The sequence below is a fragment of the Heteronotia binoei genome, chromosome 3, assembly GCF_032191835.1.
Source record: "Heteronotia binoei isolate CCM8104 ecotype False Entrance Well chromosome 3, APGP_CSIRO_Hbin_v1, whole genome shotgun sequence".
Lineage (NCBI taxonomy): Eukaryota > Metazoa > Chordata > Lepidosauria > Squamata > Gekkonidae > Heteronotia > Heteronotia binoei.
The window spans coordinates 131,214,770-131,236,283 of NC_083225.1; positions in this window are offsets into that span (position 1 = coordinate 131,214,770).

Genomic DNA, 21,514 nt, shown 5'->3' on the forward strand with positions numbered 1-21,514 from the left:
GCAAGTGGAGTGCCTCAAGGATCTTTCCTGGGACCTGTTTTGTTCAACATCTTTATGGATGAAGGATTTGGATGAAGGAATAGAGGGAATGCTTATTAAACTTGCAGATGATACTAAATTGGGAAGGGTTGCAAATACAGTAGAAGACAGAAACAGGATACAGGGTGACCTTAACAGGCTGGAAAACTGGGCTAAAACCAATAAAATGAATTTTAACAGGGATAAATGTAAAGTTCTTCATTTAGGTAGAAAAAATCCCATGCATGGTTATAGGGTGAGGGAGACTTGTCTTAGCAGTAGTATATGCGAAAAGGATCTAGGGGTGTTAGTGGATCATACGCTGAACATGAGTCATCAGTGTGATGCAGTGGCTAAAAAGGCAAATGCAATTTTGGGCTGTATCAACAGAAGTATAGTGTCCAGATCACGTGAAGTGATAGTATCACTTTACTCTGCTCTGGTAAGACCTCACCTGGAGTATTGTGTTCAGTTTTGGGCACTACATTTTAAGAAGGATATAGACAAGCTGGAATGGGTCCAGAGGAAGGCGACGAAGATGGTGAGGGGTCGAGACCAAGGCCTATGAAGAAAGGTTGAAGAAGCTGAGGATGTTTAGCCTGGAGAGGAGGTGGCTGAGAAGTGATATGATCATCATCTTCAAGTACTTGAAGGGCTGTCATATAGAGGATGGTGTGGAATTGTTTTCTGTGGCCCCAGAAGGTAGGACCAGGTAGGTTGAAATTAAATTGAAAGAGTTTCCAGCTCAACATTAGGAAGACTTCCTAACTGTTAGAGCGATTCTTCAGTGGAACAGGCTTCCTCGAAAGGTGGTGGGCTCTCGTTCCTTGGAGGTTTTTAAACAGAGGCTAGATGGCCATCTGACAGCAATGAAGATCCTGTGAACTTAGTGGGAGGTATTTGTGAGTTTCCTGCATTGTGCAGGGGGTTGGATTAGATAACCCTGGAGGTCCCTTCTAACTCTGTGATTCTATGATTCCATGAGAGTATTATTTCCTGGCTGTGTGTTGTGGCAAAAAGATTTTTAACTACTTACAGTTTATTATAGTAGCATTGTTAATGTGTTCTGTAATCTGTGCTTTCAAAACTGGCCTGTTATTCTTTTAGTTTCAGAAATCAGGAATCAATGCTAGTTTCACAATCATTCCTAAGCAAAGTTACACTTTCTAAACCATGGATTTAGAAGGCTGTAACTCTGCATGCAATTGCACTGATAATTACTCAAATATGATTTCCAATTACACTGAAGACTGAGATGAGGTATCAAGGACTAATGCACCATTTTATGATACCCTGGATATTACAGGAACGTTTTACAGATGATGCTGGCCTGAATACAGCCAGAATGAAGTTTTTTCAGTGAACAGCAGCTCTATGAGCCACTAAGACAAAGCCAGTAAGCTTAAACTAATAGTGAATTGAGTGCCAGTCGAGGACTGGGGTCACTTGGATTCATGATCCCAAAATGTCACTGAATGATCTTGGCCCACTGATGAGATGAGTTTCTGGCCAGATGATCCTTGATCCACCTTTACAGTTTCACAGAGTGTGATGACAAAATGGAGAAAGGTAAAACTGTATTTCTTCTCCAAGCTCCTAGGAGGCAAAGTAGGATAAATATATAATAAAATGGCAATAGGAGATCATACTATCACTGCAAAGATGCAGGCTAATTTTGCAGTTGACATGTGACACTACTTTGTCAACTCCTTCCTATTGCACAGAACAAAGATGCCATCCAAAGCTGGTTACATAACTGTGGTAGATGAGAGAACAATTCTCTTTCTCTTTCCACTTTGCATGACATCACAGCCCTTTTGAACCCATAAAAGTCACAGAGGCCTCCCCCCAAACTCCCCCCCCCTTTTTATGGTAAAAAATGAATGTAGATGTTAATTTAAACCAGGCCTCGGATTCAGTGGAAGCTCACAGGAGCACAGCTCCTGAACCTTTCTGAGAGTTCCACCTCCTCCTTCTGAGAGTTCCATCTCCTTTATGCAGCTGCATAACAATCCCTGGATGAGCTCCACCAGCTATTTTTCTACAAAATGACCCATGATTTAAACAAATCTCCCAAACCCATAAAAATTTAAGCTTGTTTACTGTTTTGATCCATTAAAACTTAATTTCCCTTAATCATGAGCATATTTTATAATTGTTCAATGTACAGCAGTAGAAAGCAGCAAAGAACACATTAGTGTGCATTAAGAACAGGATGAAAAACAAACTGGCAATCCCATTTTTTAAAAATGGGGCAAAATCCTCTTAAAGGCTTGTTCAGCTGATTTAAGAAAGCAATATTACAGGACTCTAGAAAAACCAGTGCATCTAACTAAGGGACTGAAGAAATATTACTTGCAACAGTACGATGACTCAGGGTAGTGGGTAGGAAATAATGACACTTTATCTCAAGAGCTGCATTCAGTTCTGGGCACTTCCAGTCAAGCAGGATGATAAACTGCATAGGAGATGGGGGGAAAGATATCCAAAAGGCAAATCCTATAATGATAGACTGAAGGAACAAATTATTCTTAGCCTAGTGAAAAGAACATTAGAAAGGGAATGTACTGGTTTTCAGATTCAAATTGTTGAGAGACTCTTGGAAAGAAGTGCTATATTTGTTTTGAAGTATAAAATATGTCAGATGGAACCAATTCCGAACTCTGATGGCCAGTCAGCAGTGAAATATTTTTTCTTCTGAATGTTTTGAATTTTTTTTCCACTGAGGATTTTTTAGAAAAGATCTCAGGCATCTTGAAGACTCAAACAAAACATTTCTAGGTATGAACACAAACCAGGAAAATGTGGTTCAGTTCAGTTCATGGTGTGTAGCATGCCCAGTTTGCAAACCATGAATTGTTACAAACTTTTAGACACTAAACAAACTGATTCAGTTTGTCCTTCTTTATCTGTATTTGAGTTCTAGCCCTCCTTCCCCCACATGCAAGCTCAGGGCAGGTTACAATGATACAATAAATAACATAATCCAATATTTTAAAAGATACAATTTCAAGTGCAATCTGGAGCTCATGTATTGAGACATTATTGTAACCCTGGAGTACGGATCACACAAGGCTGTCATCTGGCCCAACCTCTCTTGTATAGCCATAAGCCCTGAGTCCACCTAACGTCAAACTCCAGCATAGGACAGTTCATAATCAGGAGGTATAAAATGTGGGTCCTCAGTTGAGGCATTCAGCATGAGCAGAGAGATGGGGTGGCTGAGAGCCTTGAGCCCACTTAACACCCAAACCCCAGCAGGGTAGAAATATTTGCAGTCAAAAATAAATGCATGTGCTATGCTTTTAACAAGTTCCCCGCCTGTCTTTCTAACTGCCAACAACTAACAGAAGAGAGGCTGCAGAGCTGAGCTGATATATAGCATTCTGGTTCCATTGAGCAGAATGAAAACTGTTATTGGCAGCCAGTAGTGCTTTTTAAGCTTTGGAAGGCTCATATTAGTGGTTCCAAGGCTGGAGATTTCCATCCCTTCCCTGTTGCTTTGAAGTTCTCAAACAGTTTAATTAAGTAGAGACAGTCTGTCTGGAAATGTATCCATTCACAAACCACCATGAACAGCATGAAAGTTCAAGGTATGTTTGTGCCATTCACCCTGCCATGAACTGCCCAAAATTTGTGATGAACTTTAGTATGTGAGGTGGTTCATGCCCATCTCTAAAAATTACTTCTAAATCATGGCCTCTTATGATCACACAGCAGCTGCAAGTTCCCCATGGAAGTCAGTCCCTCTACAGGATCCAAATTTGGATCAGGACCACAGTGCAGAGGGAGGATGGACTTCCATCTTCTGCTTTCATTATTTTCCTGAGCGAAAAAATTTAAATGGATGGAACATTTTTCTCAGGGCAGGCTGGAAACCTGAAAGGTACATGTGCACAGAATAGCATCCCAAATCTTACTTTAGTTGGGTGTGTATTTAATATTTAACTGTCAAGGATTCAAGAATGGGAGAAAAACAAATAAGACTGTCCTATTCAGGAGTTTTTTCTTGCCATTGTAGATCAATTAATTGTTTAATCTACAACATCAGAGGCCCAGAGGGCAACATCAAATTTTTTTAATCTACAACATGAGGGGCCCAGAGTTTTGCCCCCATCTTGCTTCCTTCCAGACAGCCTTAGAGGTACATGTGCACCTTGAGCAAATTCTAGGATGAACAAAGAGTAGGACTGTCAGCTCCAGGTTGAGAAATTATTGGGGATTTGGGGATGGAGCCTGGGGAGGGGATTTGAGGATGGATCCTGAGGAGATCCAGAGGGCAACATCCAAATTGTTTAAACTACAACATCAGAGGCCCAGAGTTTTGCCCCCAACTTGCTTCCTTCCAGACAACCTTAGAGGCACATGTGCACCCTGAGCAAATTCCAGGATGAGCAAAGAGTAGGGCTGTCAGCTCCAGGTTGAGAAATTACTGGGGATTTGGGGATGGAGTCTGGGGAGGGGATTTGAGGATGGATCCTGAGGTCAGAGTCTGGATCGGGGAAGGACCTCAGCAGAGTACATTGCGTAGATTCCACTCTCTAAAGCTGCCATTTTCTCTGGAGGAATTAATCCCTGTTGTCTGGTGATCAGTGTAATTTTGGGAGGTCTCCAGGCCCCACCTGGATGTTGGCAACCCATGCAAACATGTGAAGTCCCTTTTCTATTTTCCCCACCATTTTGTGGAAGATGACAGTGATTAATGTTCTTGATCTATATAGTGAGCAATATGTTTGTATAATGTACAAATTAGGTCTCCCTGATTCAGGAAACTTTAATGTGGATGCACACCTCAGCATGGTGAAAAAGTCTCTGTGTGTCAGCAAATCTGAGAGAACACTGTAAGGTGCTTAGGTTTTCCCAAGAGTCTAAAACTCCTAGCAGAGTCACCCAAGGCAGACTGGTCACAGCTGAGACAACAGATTAAGATGCATCCACCCCCTTCAGAAATCAGCAGCCATATCAGCAGAAAAGAACAGACAATTCCAGCAGTGATGGAGGCAGAAAAATCCTTGAAGAGTAGCTACAGCATAGCAGCAGCAGTAGAAGGTGACATTGATGGAGGATTTATCATAGACAATAGCCACGACACTTCAGCTAATCTTGGTTAGTACTGCTCTCATCTCATATCTTAAAAAACCTATGACAAGACAATCCAAAATGAAAAACAGTGCTGGAAGACATGACCCTGAGGTCAGATAGCAACTGTATCAGATACTGGGGAACAGCAGGAGAAAAATATGAGTAGTACTGTCCTTAATGATGCGACTAGATTAAAGCCAAAAGGACATTCAGTTGTTGACACTAATGGATGCAAAAGGAATGTCCAAAGCTGTTCCACACATATAATAGGAACACGGAAAGTGAAAATTAAGAATTAAGGTAAGCTCAAAATTGCAAAAGAGAAATGGAATGTTTAACCACTGCAGTCCTGGGAGTGAGCAAACTAAAGTGGACTGGATTGAGACATTTGCAGTGAGAAAATCACAAAATGTTTTGTTCAGGAAATGAAAGAAGAAATGGAGTTGCTCTAATAAAGGGTGAGTTATAGCACAAGCAATCAGAGGCTATAGTGCAACATCTGACTGAATAATATCAATCAGGTTTCATGGAAAGACTATCAACATAACCATCCTTCATGTTTATGGCCCAACTACAGATGCTGAAGAGGACAAAACTGAAAGCTTTTGTGCAAATGTCCAGGAAGAAATTAATCAGACACCTAAACAAGATGTGCTGATAATCATAGGTGACTGGAATGCAGAAGCGGGAAACACAGTAGAATAAATACTGTCAGAAAATTTGGGTTAGGAGCATAAAATGATGCAGGAGAGCAACTTGTAGAATTCTGTGAGGGCAACATTATTCAGACAGCTGAACAAATAATTGTATATATAGACATCACAGAATAACCAATACAGAAATCAAATAGATTACATAATCAGATGCAGAAGATGGAGAAGCTTGGTTCTCTGTGCTAAAGCAAGACCAAGAGCTGTTTGTGGTACAAACCATGAACTGTTAATATCAAAAATTAAAATAAAGCTAAAGAAAAACACCAAAATGTTCATACTGTCAAAATGCAATCTAAACAGTTTTATTGAAGAGTTTTAAGACTGTGTAAAGAAGAGTTTGCATTACTAAGTTCCAGAGAATAGAAACAGAAAGAATTATGGGCTAAAATGAGATATTATCAAGGAAGAATGCACAAAGACTATTCCTGTAGCCAAAAGAAAGAAAAAGCCTCAATGGATGACTCGTGAAACCCTTAAAATTGCTAAAGATAGATGAGAAGCAAAAGTAAAAGGTGACAGAAATAGAATCCAAAGTGTAAATGCAGGGTTCTGAGATTGGCATGTATAGACATAGAAAACTATTATAATGACCAGCATAAAGAAACAGAAGAGAATAACAAAAAAGGAAGAACAAGAGATCTATTCCACAAAATCCAAGAAATCAAGGGGAAATCTAAAGCATGGTTAGTCAAGCTGAAAGATCAACACATAAACAGATTAACTGAATAAGACAAAATAACACATTACCTGAATAAGACAATATATTGAATAATTAAACAAAAGAGATGAAAAAATGACAGATTCCTTCCAATTGGAATCCTTTGAAGAACCTGCAGTTTTAGAAAGTGAAGTGAAAATTGTACTGTGATCAATTGGGAAAAACCAATCATTAGGAGTAGATGAGATATCATCAAAATCTTAAGAATATGCCAACAAATATGGGAGAACAGTGGCCCACAGCCTGGAAATGCTCAGTCTGTGTTTCAGCCCTGATAAAAAGAAGACATCAAAGACTGCAGCATCTACTAGAGAATAATATTAGTTTCTCGCACAAAGTAATGCTCAAAATCTTTTTTAAAAAATCTGTTAACATGTATGGAACAAGATATCCAAACTGGATTCAGAAAAGGAAGAGGCACTAGACATCATTTTGCAAATTTATATTGGCTACTGGAACATTCAAGAGAATTTCAGAGAAAATCAGCTTCATAGATTACAGCAAAGCTTTTGACTGTGTGGGTCATGAAAACTGTGGCTAGTTTGAAAAGAAATGAGTATGCAACAGCATATGATGTTCTTGCATAACCTAGATTCTGGACAAGAGGCTACTGTTAGGACAGAACATGGAGAAACAGAGTGGTTTCCAAACAGCAAAGTTGTCAGTGAAGGCTGTGTTTTATCTCCCTATTTCTTTAATCTATATGCCAAACATAGCATGAGGAAAGCTGGATTTGATTAAGTTGAAAGTGGAATGAAAATTCTTGGACAGAGTATTAACAACCTGAGGTATGCAAATGACACCACATTATTGCCAGAAAAAAGTAAAGACTATGACTACTATGGAAGTTAAAGAAGAAAGTGACAAAGCAGGATTACAGCTCAACACCAAGAAGAGAAAAGTCATGACTACTGGGGAATTGCACAGTTTAAAGGCTGATAATGAAGAAATGGAAATTTTTAAGGATTTCCTATTCCTTGACTCCATCATTAACTATAAGGGAGACTAAAACCAAGAAATCAGAAGGAGATTGAGACTGGGAAGGGCAGCCATGAGAAGTTGGTTTGAAAAGATCCTTAAGTGTAAGGATGTGTCTCTGGCAACCAAAATCAAAACAGTTAATACTGTAGTATTCCCCATTACTATGTGTGGGTGTGAAAGTTGAACAATGAAAAAAAGTGACAGGAAGAAATTAGATTTATTTGAAATGGGATACTGGAGGACAGTTTCATGGATACCATGAACCACCCTGATCTGGACACAGCCCAGGCTAGTCCAATTATGTCAGTTTTCAGAAGAAAAGCAGGATCAGCCCTGGCTAGTGTTTGGATGGAAGACCTCCAAGGAATACCAGGGTTGTGAAATAGAGGCAGCAAATGGCAAACCATTTCTGAACGTCTCCTGCCTTGAAAGCCCTACAGGTTGCCACAAATCAACCATGACTTGATGGCACTTTCCACCACCACCACCACCACCACCATGGACCACAAAAAAGACAAATAAGTAGGTTCTAGATCAAATCAAATCTGAATTCTTCCTATAAGCTAAAATAACCAAACTGAGACTATTGTACATTAATAATAATGATAATAATAATAAATTTTTATTTATACCCCGCCCTCCCCGCTGAGGCAGGCTCAGGGCGGCTACATTACATTATGAGAAGAGTCACTGTAAAAGAAATAGCTAGGAATAGTTGAAGGCAGCAGGAAAAGAGGAGGAACCAACATGAGATGGATTGACTCAATCAAGGAGGGCATGGTCTTCAGTTTGCAAGAGCTGGGCAAGGCTGTTAATGATAGGATGCGTTGGAGGTCATTAATTCATGGGGTCACCATGTTGGAAGTGACTTTACAGCACTTAACACAAACCAGTTATGCAATCAGCACTTACCTCCTTTCTATGCAGGGCTTACTCACAGTTGCTCTTTTTCTCGGATTCTGCATTGGCATCTCTGGAGCAGGGCTATATGTTCCCTGGTTGCTCCCTGCCCTACGGAAACTCGAGAGTAAAGAATGAGACCAGGACAAAGGCTAATGTGGACAGTGTGGTAACCCTAAACTAACTTTATGCAAGTGAGCCTAGATCTGTGAGAGATTTTTCAGCTACAACAGCCAAATCGTGGGTCTTCCTCCCCTAAGTGGTGCAGCCCTATAAACCTTTGTGAGCAAACTAACTTTCTTATTCCAGAAGTCCTCTGAACTAGTTTTCAGGAATTGAGTTATAAATTCCCCTTAAATTTTGGTTTTCATCTGTTTGAATTTAGCAATTCAGTCTTGTTACTTTTTTCTTCTGATTTGTTATATACTTTAAATTCTCCTCTGTTAAGGATGCATGTTGGGTAGAGGGAGGGAGGCTGAATGGAGGAAAGTGCTGATTAGCAAACTTCCTTTTGTTGTATATTTGGCCTAAGCATGACTTCTGGAAAATCCACACTTTAAGGAATCTTTTTTTTTTTCCTTTTCAGCATGATCCAAAGGTACTGCCTGGAAGTAGGAGTTAAAAATTATTAGTCCACTTCTATTGCTGTGGCTTCTACACAGGAAAATGAAATGTTTCCTGTGTGAGATTTGCAGCTTCCTCTGTTTGGTTCTATAAATTGGAATGGTATTACGTTGCTTCTGGAACATGAGGGAATATAAAACCATAAGCAAACATGAATGTTCTCATTCAGAAACTTCTTCCAATTGATTGTGCACTAAATCATCTGGCTTTTTTCAGCATTGTATATATTATATTTCATCCCACTGAGACACAGGAATAACTTGCTGATGCACTAAATGTTGTCTGAAAGAGCCTTCCCCATTCTGCTCTTCATAACAATTTTTGCCTTGGTGTAGCATGTTGCATTGCAGATATGAAACAATTAGGCTTGCCAATCCCCAAGTCCCGGCGGGGGTTCTTTTGCTTTCCCAGGCTCCTTCCCACCCCCAGTCAGCTGGCCGGTGGGGGAAGCCCCGCCCCCAGTGGACCATGTACCTTTGCACCTCCAGAGGCTTCAGTCTCCGATTGAAAGGCTTCCTCTTGGGATGGTGTGTCTGTGTTGCTGTAAAGAAGTTGGCAGCAACTCATGAGTAGAGAGGCCAATCCCCTGCTTCAGAGTCTCCAGAAACGGGGGGGGGGGGGGACGTCTGCTGAGCACTTCATTATTCCCTGTGTGGAGATTGATTCTCATAGGATATAATGGGGAATTGATCTGGAGGTTTCAGGGGCTCTGGGAAAGCTGTTTTTTGAGGTAGAGGCACCAAATTTTGAGTATAGTATCTAGTGCCTCTCCCCAAAGTATCCCCCAAGTTTCAAAATGATTGGACCAGGGGGTCCAATTCTATGAGCCCCAAAAGAAGGTGCCCCTATCCTTCATTATTTCCTATGGAAGGAAGACATTTAAAAAGGTGTACTGTCTCTTTAAATGTGATGGCCAGAACTCTCTTGGAGTTCAATTATGCTTGTCACACCCTTGTTCTTGGCTTCACCACCAAAGTCTCCTGGCTCCACCCCCAAAGTCCCCAGATATTTCTTAAATTGGACTTGGCAACCCTAGAAACAATTAATGTGGAAAATGTTGTAATCCTAAAAAAATGAGGAAATAAGAATTTATGTCTGGGTCCAGACTGGCAAGGCTTTTTTTTGTAACAGAAACCCCTTTGCATATTAGGCCACACACCTCTGACGTAGCCAAATATCCAAGAGCTTACAGGGCTCTTTGTACAGGGTTTACTGTAAGCTCGTGGAGGATTGTCTACATCAGGGAGTGTGGCCTAATATGCAAAGGAGTTCTTGCTACAAAAAAAGCCCTGCAGACTGGTAGCTTGGAGCAGCAGCATCCCAGCTCAGAAGAAAGCTGGCACAGTGGAAAGCACCCCTGAAGTGGTCAGAAGGCGCACACCCCACTGTTGGGAGAGGGATGGGCTATGGGCTCTCTGGAGGAGTGATCAGACCATTCAAGTGCCTGAGAGGCACTTCCCAGGTGCTCCCCAGCCGTTCAGATGGCCGGGAAAGGCAGCAGGAAAGTGCTTGGTTGATCTGCTACCACTTAGAGACACTGGGGAACAGGGTGAGCATGGGAATGGAACAAATGACAGATGTGTGTGTCTGAACTTCAATTTTAAAACCATCTGGGGGTCATTCCCTGTGCCAGCTGTAACTGGCCTTCCGGAGCCAGCCTTTGTGTAATATATTAGAAAGGGCAAGGAGGAAGGTCCTATTTTTGTCATGTTTATGTATACTTGTCGTCTAAACAAAAACACAAAGCATAGTTAAGCATACATTATTTCGTTTTATTTATATCCTGCTTTTCTCTCCAATGAGGATCTACAGTGGCTTATGTTGTTCTTCTCTCTTCCATTATATCATAACAAGAATCCTATATGCTAGACTAGGCCAAAAGCATGTGACTGGCTCAGCAAGCTTCCATGGCAGAGGGGGTATATAAACCTGGTTTTTCCCAAATCCTAGTCTAGCACTGAACTACTACACCACACTGGCACTTTCAAATAAGCTACTTGAAAGAAACGTTACCTTTTGTAAAATTGCAACTATAGACTGTTGCACAGGACAATTGTAGGGTTTCCAGACTTCAGGAGGGGCCTGGAGATCTCCTGCTTTTACAACTGATCTCCAGCTGCCAGAGATCAGTTCCCGTGGAGAAAATGGTTGCTTTGAAGGGGAGATTCTATGGCATTGTACCATGCTGAACCCCCTATACTACCCTCTCCCAATTCCACCCCAAAGTATTTTCCAACACAGACCTGGCAACCCTAGACAATTGTGTAAACAGCAAAATAAAATAAATATGTATATAGCCTTGGAATTCTTAACTCATCCCTAGGAGCAGCACTTTAGATCACATGTTTACCCCATCCATTTTAGCTATTCTAAAAACTGCATAGGTGGTAAACAGCATTAGGCCTATATGTCATGGTCTTTTTCTTTCAGCTGCCCAATGGTAACACATATTATGGCAGATGCTCTAGCTTCACTTTTAGGGTTGCCAAGTCCAATTCAAGAAATATCTGGGGACTTTGGGGGTGGAGCCAGGAGACTTTGGGGGTGGAGCCAGGAGACATCAGGGCGCAGCCAGGAACAAGGGTTTGACAAGCATAATTGAACTCCAAGGGAGTTCTGGCCATCACGTTTAAAGGGACCGCACACCTTTTTAAATGTCTTCCTTCCACAGGAAATAATGAAGGATAGGGGCACCTCCTTTTGGGGCTCATAGAATTGGACCCCGTGGTCCAATCGTTTTGAAACTTGGGGGGTACTTTGGGGAGGAGCACTAGATACTATACTGAAAATTTGGTGCTTCTACCTCAAAAAACAGCTCCCCCAGAGCCCTCGAAACCTCCAGATCAATTCCCCATTATACTCTATGAGAATCGATCTCCACATAGAGAATAATGAAGTACTCAGCAGACTTCCCCCCCCCCCCCCCATTTCTGGCAACACTGAAGGGGGATCGGCCTCTCTACTCATGAGTTGCTGCCAACCTCTTCAAAGTAACACAGACACCCCATCCCTAGAGGAAGCCTGCGACTGAAGCCTCTGGAGGTAGAAACGCACATGGTCCTCTGGGGGCGGAGCTCCCCCCCTCCGCCGGCCAAGCTCCCCGAGGAGACGCCTGTGGCAGCCGGAGAGGATGCAAGGACTATGAGTCCCAGCATGCACCTCGCGAAGGGAGGCCAGAGTGGAGCGAATAGCAGGCTGGGGGTGGGCGGGTCTTTGTGATCCGGAGGAAGGGAGAAGCCTAAAGCCTGCAAGGGAGGCAGGCAGGGAAAGAGACACTGCGCTGTTTCCCCCCCCCCCCCCGCTTCCACATTTTTGGAGAGCGGGGGAAGACGCTGCTAATTCAGGGGTCCCCCAGCAGGGCAGGGGGGTTGGGAAGCCTATTCACTTTCATGGTGCCAGTTTCAGTACTACCATATTTTCTGGATGACTTTAAAAATGAAGGGGTCATGAAATTCTCTGGTGAGTCTTGGCATCTGCTATGAATTCATCTCATTTAATCTGTAGCGATTTTCTAAGACATTTGCCTTCCAAACATTTTAGATGCCTTCCCATATCTTTGGTAGACTTCCAGCTTTCATATCCATATGGCAGAAGAAAATCACATTAATACTGAAGATTAGCTTCAGAGTGATGAAGGCAGATATTTAGCCTTTTGATCACCAGAACTCATTTTAGGCTGGTTAAACCAAGTTTCCATTTTGGTAAAAATGTAAAAAGTGTTTCTTCCTGACATATTCATTTCGTAAGGGTAACTCAGTGTCTCAAAGTAAGCTGGGACTGTGGTGTCATATGCAGATTGGTTAAGCCAGTTATATCATAGCCTACAGCTAGATTGTAATGTGCATTGATAATAGAATTTGCAACTATCACAGATATGCTAGTTTTCAGGTCACTAGCAAAAGGACATAACCTACTCATGACATTAGTAGTGCCTGACATAACAATACTGCTGAAATTCCTTAAGGCATTACTTAGGCAGCATTCTCTCCAACCACTGGACTGAAGATGCCTACTTATGTTAAATGAATGAGGAACATGAGCAGAATATGAGCTGTTCTGATGTGCACCTATTGATACAAAGACCAGGAGGAAATGGAGGTGTTTTTTTCTAGGTCTTTAAAATTATAGTGGAAAAAGTGAGAAAACTGGGAGCACAGGAAAAAAAACCCTCCAATGAAATATTTTCCCTTTTGGCACAAGTGGATTTTTTTTTTTTACTGATTCATCATGTGTACATGGCTTTTGGTTTTTTTAAATGTATGCAGCATTAGATAACGATGTTTTCAATGTCAGCACCCAGATTTCACATGAAAAGACCCTAGATGCTATTTTCTATCTATCTACATTGTCCCACCTCTCCGATGATAAAAATTAAGATATACAGGGCTTTTTTTCTGCTGGAGTCCAGAGGACCGAAGCTCTGCATGAACTGGCCAGGGCTCCAGTTGGTCCAACCCCCCATATGGCAGCCACGTGCTCCCAGGCCAGATGGTGTGACCTAATATGCAAATGAGCTCCTGCTGGGCTTTTTCTATGCAAACAAAGCACTGAATATATATGTGCTAAGGTAGCATAAGGTGCAGCAGTCTGCAGGTTCTTCCCCAAATACTTGCTACCCTAAGCAGAGTTGTGCTCATTTAAATCCATAACATGTTAAAGCTATTGAAATCAGTGAGATTAGAGGTATGTAACTTTGTTTAGGGCTATAGAGCAAGGCTTTTGTCCTTTTAAATTATATAAATATGCTTAACTAGCAGTAAAGCCTGTTGTAGGAAGAAATACAATGGCCCCTAGAAAAACATTGGGGGGGGGGGTAATAATAATAATAATAATAATAATAATAATAATAATAATAATAATAATAATAATAATAATAATAATAAATTTTATTTGTATCCCGCCCTCCCCGCCAAAGCGGCTCAGGGCGGCTAACAGCATCTATACATGTACAACAATAGGTAATAGATAAAACTTAGTTAACAATAAAAACATCTAAACATTATAAAAATACGTTAATAATTAAAAAAATTTAAAATTCACAGTTTGAGTTAAATTAATCTGGCAGCATAATAATATTCTGACGCTGGTGCCTGCCAGTTTAAGTATCTATACTGACAAGAGTCTTGAGACACGGCTACTCTAGGTCCTAATTCAGTAGCCGGCATATGCTTGTTTAAAGAGGACCGTTTTGCAGGCCCTGCGGAATTGGTCGAGATTCCGCAGGGCCCGCACCTCCTCTGGGAGCTGATTCCATAGGACCGGGGCCGCAGCTGAAAAGGCCCGCACTCTGGTGTTTTGCAGCTTGACTTCTCTCGGTCCAGGGATAATCATTTTGTTTTTCCCAACTGGGGTTCATATGGGGAGAGACGGTCCCTCAGGTAGGCTGGTCCTCGGCCATATAAGGCTTTAAAGGTAGTAACCAACACTTTGTACTGGACTCGGTATGCAATTGGTAACCAGTGCAGTTCGCGCAGCCCTGGCCGTATGTGCTCCCATTTCGGGAGCCCTAACAGTAGCCTGGCTGCCGCGTTCTGCACCAGCTGCAGTTTCCGGGTCCGGCACAAAGGTAGCCCCAAGTAGAGGGCATTACAGTAGTCCAATCTTGAGGTGACCGTTGCGTGGATCACTGTTGCGAGGTCGCGACGCTCCAGGTAGGGGGCCAACTGCCTTGCCTGCCTCAGATGGAAGAAGGCTGACTTGGCAGTGGCTGCTATCTGGGCCTCCATTGATAATGAAGGCTCCAGCAAAACACCCAGGCTCTTTACCTGGCGCGCTGGTTTCAATGGCACGCCATCGAGAGCTGGGAGAGCTATTTCCCCTCCTAGAGCGCCGCGGCCCACACAAAGGACCTCTGTCTTCGCTGGGTTCAGCTTCAGCCCACTCAACTTGAGCCACGTCGCAACCGCCTATAGAGCCCGATCCAGGTTCCCTAGGGCGGAGTCGGGCCGGCCGTCCATTAGCAGATAGAGCTGGGTGTCATCTGCGTATTGATGGCAACCCAGCCCGAACCTCCGGGCAATCTGGGCAAGGGGGCGCATGTAGATGTTGAATAACATTGGGGAAAGAACTGCCCCCTGAGGCACACCACAATCTAGTGTGTGTCTCCGGGACCGCTCGCCCCCAATGGCCACCCTTTGTCCCCGACCTGAGAGGAAGGAGGAGAGCCATTGCAAGGCTAACCCCCTAACCCCAATGTCGGAGAGGCGACGTCTTAGCAACCGATGGTCGACTGTATCAAATGCCGCCGACAGGTCTAATAACATCAGTACCGCAACGCCGCCGCGATCCAGTTGCCACTGGAGGTCATCCGCCAATGCGACCAGCACCGTCTCCGTCCCATGGCCCGGCCGGAAACCAGACTGACATGGGTCAAGGATGGAAGTGTCATCTAGGAACCTCTGTAGCTGCGACGCCACTGCCCTCTCAATGATTTTACCTAAAAATGGTAAATTGGACACCGGTCGGTAATTCGCCAATTCGGCCGGGTCAGCTGTACATTTTTTTAGGAGAGGGCGAACCAGCGCCTCTTTCAGAGCACCGGGATGATGAATGTGTAGGTGGCAGGAAGGAAGATAGACAGACATAATGAAAGAAAAAGAGAGAGAGAGAGAGAGAGAGAGAGAAATAAGGATAGAAAGAATGGTAGGAAAAAGATGGGGAGAAAGAAGTACGAGAAAGAAAAATGTTAACTGCTTTCAGTGCTTTTGTATTCACTGAAATTAAAAATTAAAAAAAATAATTTTAAAATGTATACTCTTTTCCCTGCAATCTGAAAATGTATTTTCCCATTTGTGATAGAATTTCTATGTTTGCTTTGTCTAAAACAATGCTAAATTTTTTCAGATGTTCAAAATTCAGTTCACGTCAGCCTACTGTGCCAACCCCACACATTGCTGGCAGGTAAGAAAAGTCTTAGGTACAAGTTCAGTACACATTGTAAGATGGTAAATAAGGTTATAAAACAGAAACTGCAGAAACAATTGCAAAGACAAATACAAAGCACCAGGAATAAAACCACTGTATTGATTGGTATGTGCAAAATAAAAAAGAGAACAAAAACCTCTGCCTGATTTTTTTTTTCATCTTAATGGTTTCTTTTCCAACTTTGCAAGTTGCTGTATTCTTTCCTACCATTCCTCCTGAAAAATTCAGTGCTTTTGTGGTCCTAATAATCATTAATGTATCAAGACTATAACTGTGCTGCACCTCCCCCATATATTATTCTCAGTGCTAAGTGTACCTCACTGTTAAGAGTGTTCATCACAGTGGTGACAAGAGGAGCCATAGCCACCTCAAGCTCTCATTGTATACAGTATGTAGGTCAGGTTTTGTTTTATGGAGCAGTAGGAATTGTATTTAAGGTCTCCAATGGCCTGTGAAATATATAAGCCTGATTTATACAGGAATTATCTGTTTCATCTAATGAACCCTACACACTAAGCTTACTCAGTTTTTAACCCTACTTAGAAGGTTAACTGCTGTCCTTCTTGCTCCAGTATCTGCTGGTTGCTGACTAAAGATGGAGAAGATTTAAAATATGTTACACCAGGCCCTGGCCCTCATAAAAACGGTGTATCTCAGAAACGCTGAGCATGAAGTACTGACATTATTTCAAGAAGCATTTTTCATAATGGTAAATCTGACTTCCTTGGCTGCTGTGAACTAGTCATTTAGAGGCTCTTGGGCTGTGACCACTGGCTCAGGGTGGCATCAAGCCAACCCAGAATGAGCCAACCAGAAAAGGAGTGCCCGGGAGCATGCAGTTGGCACACAGCCTGCCCTCAGAACAGGGATGGGCCACAGACACCCTGGAGGAGCATCCAGAGCACTCATGCGCCTGTCTGTCACTCCCTGGAGGCTCCCTGGGAGCTTCCTTGTCATCCAGATGGCCGGGGAGGCACCTCAGAGATGCCTCAGATATTAGGTACCACCTTTCTGAGGTGACTCTCAGCCAAGACAGAATGAGTATGGGACGGGGACAGCGGGCAGATGTGTGCGTTTGGATGCACTTTTCAGATCTGCTCTCCTGCTGTCCCTGGAGCAGCATAAAGCACCCATCTGTAACCAGCCTTGGAGTCTCTTCCCCAGCTTCTGCCAAAAAAGTAGCTGATGACTATATATGATAATACTACAAAAACAGGGCAGGACCTAGTTGTATGATTCTGCATAGAAGAAGAAGATATTGGATTTATATCCCGCCCTCCACTTTGAATCTCAAAGTGGCTTACAATCTCCTTTACCTTCCTCCCCCACAACAAACACCCTGTGAGGTGGGTGGGGCTGAGAGGACTCTCACAGCAGCTGCCCTTTCAAGGATAACCTCTGCTAGAGGTATGGCTGACCCAAGTCCATTCCAGCAGGTGCAAGTGGAAGAGTGGGGAATCAAACCCGGTTCTCCCAGATAAGACTCAGCACACTTAACCACTACACCAAACTGGCTCTCACATGAAAATATTGTGGAAAATATTGTGGAATATTCAGACTTCCCTTGCAAGCCTTTTGCACAAGCTGAAATCTGGGATCAATTTGCAATTATGTTGTGTATAAGTAAAAGAAATCAAATAAGTACAAGGTAGAATTATTGCCTTGCATAATTCCATTTCTAGGAGAAGGTATGTGTCAGTCAAAGATCACCTCTAACTTCCTGCACAAGGACAAGTGAAGACTTCACACACACACACACACACACAGTATCCATCCTCCAGACTGGAAGTTCCCCATTGCCAAATATAATATAGGGTGTCCTCACTAATCCGGATCTTCCACAAGTGGTATCATTTTCTAAAACTTTTCTGAAATTATGGACATGCAAAGGGATAATCTTCAACTTTGTCAGGTGCACATGAAACATGGGCAAATATTTCATTGTCCTGAACCAGACCCAGATTTTAAATAAATTAACAAAGACTACATTGTAAGAAAAAGCCCCCCACTTTTCATACACATGGACATCGTGATCACCAGTATGGTTGCCAGGGTGCCTGAAGTTTTGACTTGCACACATCTGCTCTAAGAAGTGGACTTTGCCCACGGTTTCTAAGGCTTATGTGGATACTATAAGCCTCAGCTTTGCAGCAGCATTCTACATCTCTGGATGGGTGTTAGCCAGAACTACAGATGAGCTTCCAGCTGCTCCTTACGTGCCCAATCTTGGCCGCTGCAGTGGAAGAAGCCACGCCGCCATGAACTGTACAGGCAAACAGTTTCCAGCCTGTTTCCATGAACCAAAAGCTAACACCACCAGAATCCATCTTGTTTTCCTGACTCCATTACAGCAAAGCAAGAGACTCACGTATCCAACAGCTGCTTCAACTTCTGCATAAGAGCCATCAAGCTTATCTTAGGCGTGGACCCTGTCAGACTGCCTAAGCCTTTGTCTAACGGAACTCAAGACAAAGACTGGTGCCAAGAGAAGATACAAGTTCCTTTGTGTAAACCGGGTGTTACCTTAGGTAGCAATTTGGCCATCTATTGTCACCTTTTTAGATAAGTTTAATAGTCTTAAGCACACCTCCACCCAGTAATTTCCCCCATTCTTTTCCCCAACAGTCATCCTGGAGCCTCCCCCTTGGCCCATTGTTACCTGGACAGCCTATCAGGTAACTAAGGCCAAGTACGCTCATTGGCTAGCTATGAGCATCCAATCAAGGGTTGCCAACTAACCGGCTATTGGCTACTGCACTAGTCCAGCCCTTATGGTCACTGCAGAGCCTCCCTTTACTGAAATCATGTACCAGCTGACCACCTGTCATCCACCCTTGTGCCTCCCATCCCCTAAGGGCTCAAGGTAGTCTATATAACCTTTAACACAGCTCCCCACATGTGTGCATCTAGCAGTACCCCAGTTCCGCTGTCTAGATCCATCCCCAATTCTGGCCACAGTTGAGGGTCCCATTTCCCCCATCCTCTTTCGTCACCATTGGAGCCTTCCTTGAAGACTATGATCGGTAATTATCACCCTGTTTGTCTACCCATGTGTTGTCTCTATATCTCTCTCTGTTGTTGTTTTTTAGGACTGTAGTGTGATTTTATGAGTATTTTATCTTGTATGTAAGCCTATATTTTTCTGGAATAAATTTTAATTGTTTTACTTAATTAGAATCCCCAATATTTTTAAGCATTAATTTCTGGATGTGGAATCCTGTATACACAGGTAAAAGATCCTGATTAAGCCAGGTACCCACCTGACAATTCCTCAACCTCAGTTTTGAGGGCATTTTGGCTTACAGGTATTGGTGGAGAAAGCATTGGGTAACCCTGACCGTGTGAATACACGTGAGTTGACACGCGTATCTTCAAACAGCCAGACGTGGGATTACACCATCCAGAAAGTCTTGCTAGCTAGGCTGTTGTGTGAATGAATGAGTGATTCTTGACTTGTGTGAAAGGCTCTAGAGAGCATCTCTATATTGTGGGTTGGGCTGCTCCCCCTCTATCATTCAGCGTAGATTCTCCAGCCACACCCAGAGGGCCAGAACCCTTGCAAAAGGATTGAGCCTGCCTGGAATGCAAGGGGAGAATCTCGTGAAGTCCAGCCACCATCCCAAGGCTTCCTAAATGCGTCTGTCTGGGGAGGGAATGTCAGGATAGGTCAGGACTGTTTCTGAACAGATAGGGCTATCTTCCCGCATTTTCTTCTTACTCGGAGCACCGTGCACACATGCACATACACTTTACACGCATCCACACACACAGAAGTCCGTAGAGCTGGACAGGTAACGGATCAGCTCTGGGCAGCACATAAATCAAGTCCTTAAAAACTGTGTAGGAAAAAAGTTCAGTTTTGAGGCACATTTAAGTCCTGCGGGTCCGCTCTGCATGCTGCAAGCGTCCTCAGCATAGGGCAGTGAGGAAAGTCCTGGAAACAGGAGACCCAATCAATATTGGCTCCCCAGGCACCAAGCCAAGTCCTAGGCTAGTCGCTGTTAGCTTCCTAGGCACCAAAAGTCCCGGGGTCCGCGATTAGCTACCGCAAGTGACCTTAGTATCGGGCACAAAAAGTCCTATAACAGAAACCGCTGATAGGCATCAGCCCTCCACTAGGCATTCCCTGAAGAAACAGCAAGAAATAAAACACAAAAAAGCGGCCAACCCATGTGTCACCATGACGTTCCGTGCTAAGAAAGAACAGGAGCTTCCCAAGCTAGAGAAGTGGCTTGTGAAGAAGGGCGATAACCCTTGGGAAATGGGATCTTTCACAAATCCCAACCCCCCTCCAATTCTTTCGGGACACGTTCCAGGACCACTGTGCAACAAAAGAGATTTGCCCAGGAAAGAGATCTCTTTGCATCGTGGGGGTTGTTCACAGCCTTGCAGGACAGCTCGGCTATGATTAAGCAGCTAAGGGAATAATTAGAGCAAAAAGAGCAACAACTAGAGCAAAAAGAGCAACAGTTAGAGCTGAAAGAGCAAGAATTAGAGCAAACAAACGCCATGCGGCGGAAAGAGAGCAAACGCTCCAGAGCCATGCGGCGGAAAAAGAGTGAACGCTCCTCCAGATTCATGTGGCAGAATTAGAGAAAACTCTTGAATGCCATGTGGCAGAAAAAGAGCAAACCCTCAAGAGTCATGAGGCAAAAATAGAACAGATGCATAAAAATCATCTAGCTGAGAAGGAAAGCATGTGTCAAGCATTAGATCTCAAAGTAACCAGTCCTTGAGTTTTGAAACAAAGTTTGGATTATTGATAATCCATGTGGCTCAGCCGAGCTAAGTACTGGAACTGATACAGTTTAACAGTAAAATGCAAACTGAAAGATGGCACATCAAAGGTTCTATAAACAGTTCTACATTCTCTAAACAATTCTACATTCACGTGTGAAAGTTCTCACTGTAACTTCCTTATCTCTACTGCGGTCAGCTCATCCTGGGTTCCAGTCTTGCTGGCATGGGAATTAGTCCCAGGAGGTTTTATCTTCCAATAATACATTCCTACATTTGTTAGTAAAAGCAAAAGGAACAAAAGGGGGGTTCTCTACTTTGATGTGCATAGGCTCAATTCATGGTTAGTAACATTTCTATACTTTGGTAACTATAATAATACAGAAATAGACAATGCTTGACATAATGCATAAAACCCATCTAGCTGAGGAGGAAGTTATGCACAAAAGCCATCTAGCGGAGACGGAAGGCATGCATAGAACATGTGAGCAAGAAGTGGCCAAAGCCCAGAATAAGATCATAGAACTGGAAAAGGCCCATGATGCCTATGCCCAAGAAGTTATGAAGGAAAATAACAGCTTAGCGATAGAGAATCAGGAGCTAAAAGAAGAGGTTGCTCAACTTAAGTTGGACAAGCGCACCCTGACCATAGCTCAGCAAGATATGTTGCTAGCCTTAAGAAGGGCGCAGCAACAGCTCACTAAAACTGAGAGTAAACTGGAAAAAAGTCAGGCATAGGTCAGCAAGCTGCAGTGTGCTGCCAAGTATTTGGCTGAGAAAAACAAAGAGGCCCATGTTGCAGTTAGCCATGAGGAGT